Genomic DNA, 4,182 nt, shown 5'->3' with positions numbered 1-4,182 from the left:
TTCTTGGTCTAGCACCCTTTTATATGGGTCTGGATGCATCATTTCCTGCATATATTCATCTATTAGTTCATCAGTAGTGTTAAGAAAGTAAAGACTATCATCAAAGTCTAGAATGACTCATGGCTTCGGTGAGGCAATTTGTAAGCTTGTCATTCCCAACTCGTAAAGTCAACTCCCTGCTGTCCATATCAATGAGAGCCTTAGAAGTGCGCAAGAATGGCCTCCCATGTATCAGTGGGACATCGATATCCTCATCAACAACACTACAAAGTCCATAGGAAATATGTACTTGTTAACCTTCACAAGTACGTCTTCGATGATACCCCTCGGATGTCTAACCGTTTGGTCTGCCAATTGCAATGTCATCCGAGTGGGCCTAGGCTCTCCCAAACCTAACTTTTGGAAGAATGTGTAAGGAATGACATTTGCACAGAATGTGAAGCTTCCGGGGTACTTCTTCTTGTTCAGAAAATTCTTTTGTAACACCGCCGAACATGAAGCATCTTGGATCACAGATGCAGTCTCCTCCAACTTCCTCTTATTGGTTAAGAGGTCCTTGAGAAACTTTGCATAGCGAAGCATTTGAGACAATACCTCCACAAATGGGATATTGATGTGCAACTACTTGAATAGACCCAAGAACTTCTTATATTGTTCATCATTTTGGTCATTCTTCAATCTTGAAGGATAATAAATTCTTGGCTTGTAAGGTGGGGATACCACCTTCTTCCCGTTGTTGGCTCTCTCCTCAACCTCCACAATCTCGGATGCTTCAGCATTGGTCTTCCCACTTAGAATCCTACCCTCAACCTTACGACCACTTCTCAAAATGATCGCATTCACATGTTCTCTCCGATTGGTTTCGGTGTTACTGGGCAAGCTTCCTTGAGGTCTCTCCGATAACGATTTCGCAATTTGCCCCACTTGACTCTCCAAATTGTGCAATGACGTAGTGTGGTTGCGAAGTGTGGCTTCAACCGATTGAAATCATATATCCGACAAATGAATGACCTTGGTTAAAGCTTTTCTAGATCGGTCATCCGGTTTTCCAACCCTGAAACTCGGTTCTCCATATTCGGGGCTTGTTATTGTTGTTGGATACCGTGGTGGTGCTATTATCTTCTGTTGTTCTTAATTACTCCATGAAAGATTTGGGTGGCTTCTCCAACCTGAATTGTAGGTGTTGCTATATAGATTGCCTTGGTTTCTCATTGCATTACCCACAAAGTCCACTTGTTCTACTGAGGATGTACCACCAATAGAAATAGGGCAATCAGATGGAGCATGTCTTTCCTCACACCCTATGCAACTAGTCACGCCCGCCACTCTAATAGAAGTTAAAGTGTCTAACTTCTTGCTCAAAGACTCCACTTGGGCCGCCGATGAAGTAACTGCGTCAATCATATGAAGTAAAGCTACCTTCTTTCTGTCTCTTGTGTTCTATTAATAACTTTTCAAAGCCATTTCTTGAATGAGAAGCCGGGCTTCTTCCGGGGTCTTTTCCCCTAAGGTGCCTCCTGCTATAGCATCAAGTAACTATCTTCTGCTCAGATTCAACCAATTATAGAAAGTCTGAATGATCATCTACTCGGGGAACCCATGTTGAGGACATTTCCGTTGGAGCTCCTTGAACCTATCCCATGTCTCAAATAAAGACTCCAATTCTATTTCCACAAAAGAGGATATTTCATTCCTAAGCTTTGTAAATTTTTTGAGAGGAAAATATCGGGCAAGAAAAGCTTATACCATCTCCTCCCATGTAGTAATAGATGCTTTAGGTAATGAATATAGCCATTGCTTTGCTTTCCCTTTCAAGGAAAACGGGATGACCCTCAACTTGTTAGCATCATCCATAACACCATTGATCTTGAGCATGTCGCACACTTCCAAGAAGTTTTCTAGATGATTGATTGGATCCTCGTCGGCCAAACCATTAAATTGTGCCAACTACTGTAACATTTGGATGAATGCTGGCTTAAGCTCAAAATTCTAAGCTGTGATCGATGGCCGCATAATGCTAGATTATGTGCCAAGAACTGCTGGTCTGGCATAATCAGACAGTGTCCTCTGCTGCCCATTCTGTTCTTCTATATATGACCCTTCACCTTCTACCTCAGCTTGATCTGTCTGTTCTTGCATAAGTTCTTTACCCCTTGTATGAAATGTTCGTTCAAGTTCAGGATCACCTTCAACCAATATCGAAGAGTTCTCTCGGGTCATAACCTGGAGTTACGACCAAAGAAAGAAAAACAAATCAGAATGATGGAAGAATAAGAAAGTGTGAAATAGAATAAATATTGAATAGGTAAAATAACAAAGTGCAAAGTGCTTCTAAAACGCCTACTCCTGGTAACGGGCTAAAAACTTAACAACGCCTTTTTGTGTGTGTACCACAAGTGTACGAATTTGTCGAAGTAATAATACACCAATGAGTAGGTAGTCGAATCCATAGGGAATAGTGATTACAAACACAAAGATTATTATTTAACTAGAACGAGGATGAATTAATAGTGATGTGAATAAGAATCAATACAAATAGAAATAAGAAAAGAAGAAGAACGTGCAAAAAAAAGATAGGAGAGGCAATCGACGATAAACGGGGCACCCAGACATTGCTCACATAGGACTATTGTTTCAAATACAAGACTAATCATTATGTTCCCTAAATAATGATTAATGAGTCATATAGATCCTTAAACACACGGCCCCAAAACTTAAGATCAACCATGACTAACCCTACACTATACCCCGATGGAGAAATCTCTTAGTTTCAACATCTCACGTTGTGCTAGGTTGCTTAGGGCTCTGGGGATTCCAATTGATAAACCCTATTTTCTAAAATAGATCTAACCATTTGGTCCATGCGAAAGACCCCTAGTCACAATTAATCCCCAGATACTAAGGATTACTTCAACGCTTCACTCAGTTGCTTGCGCAACTAAGCCCCAGCGGAGTTCATCTCTTAGCACTTCACTCTATTATGACTGCAAAGAACTCTTAGAATGTGCAGGTAGAATTAATCTCACCGGAGGTGAAAGGGGATGTTCCGCTACCTCTCGACTCACCTTCTCAACCCTCTCCAATCTAGTATTGTCTAACCCTCATGGTGTGTCACTCATCCACAAGGATTACCAAAATGGATTCTCAACCGTAGTGTCACTCTAAGGGAAAATCAACTCAACAAGCATTCAAGATTGGAACTCAATTAAAACATCAATTAAAGGAAGCATGACAAAAGGTCAAAAAAAACAAAATCATCCTAGGGTTTACAAGTCCAAGTACCCACTAGGGGTTTAGCTCTCCATGGAACAAAAAATACAATCAATAATAAAAATCAAAAAGTAAAAAAATACGTAATCCATAAAAACCCCTTGGTGTTTAGTAGTCCGACAAGGTCCCTTATGTATATCCCGCAAGTGCACGGGTTTGTCGAAGTAATAATCCCGAGTGAGGGGGTCGAATCCACAGGGAGTAGAGAGTAAAGACACTTAATTCGATTCTTAGCTATGTGGAGTATCAACAATGATAAGTGTGGTAATGATTCAATTCTCAGAAATTAAAAGCAACAAGTAAGAGAGCAAAAGTAAGGAGGAGGGAAGCTAATCGATAAAGATAGGGTACTCGAATGATGCTTCACCTAGGATAATCGCTTCAAGTGTAAGAACTCTCTATTATGCTTCCTAATCAATGCAATGGTGAGTCATGGAAATCCTTACATACATAGTCCCAAATCTAAGGTCAACTATGCCTAACTCTATACATGTCCCGGAGGAGAAATCGAACAATCTCAATACCTCGCACTCGCATAGAGTTGCAATGAGCTCTAGGAATTCCAAGTGATAAATCTCTTTCTAGATTTAGATCTAACCCTTTGGTCCAGGCGGAAGGTCCCTAGCCACAATTAAGCCATAGATACTAAGATCATCTCAATGCTTCACTCCATTGCACGCGCAACTAGGCCCCAGCGGAGGTTCATCCCTTAGACCATTCACTCTATTATGGCCACAAATAACTCGAGGAACGGAGGTAGAATCTATCACGTCGGAAGGGAAAAAGGGATGCTCTTGTACCTCTCAACTTATCCTCTCAACCCTCTCCAACCTAGCTTTGTCTAATGCTCGTGGTGTGTAACTCACTCATAAGGTTACCGACAAGAACTCTCAACCCTAGTGTCACTCTAGA

The 4,182-nt window shown here is 41.1% G+C and overlaps 1 non-coding gene across 1 annotated transcript; it reads left to right on the top strand.

Moving 5' to 3' along the window:
• The first annotated feature begins 1,594 nt into the window (after positions 1-1,594).
• Positions 1,595-1,701, top strand: LOC120252112. The gene has a single exon (XR_005533660.1). It is a non-coding gene; the product is annotated as a small nucleolar RNA R71 (small nucleolar RNA).
• Positions 1,702-4,182: the final 2,481 nt, after the last annotated feature.

Source organism: Dioscorea cayenensis, chromosome 20, assembly GCF_009730915.1.
Source record: "Dioscorea cayenensis subsp. rotundata cultivar TDr96_F1 chromosome 20, TDr96_F1_v2_PseudoChromosome.rev07_lg8_w22 25.fasta, whole genome shotgun sequence".
Lineage (NCBI taxonomy): Eukaryota > Viridiplantae > Streptophyta > Magnoliopsida > Dioscoreales > Dioscoreaceae > Dioscorea > Dioscorea cayenensis.
Note: the sequence above shows the minus strand (reverse complement) of the source record. Positions and strands in the feature narration are given on the sequence as shown.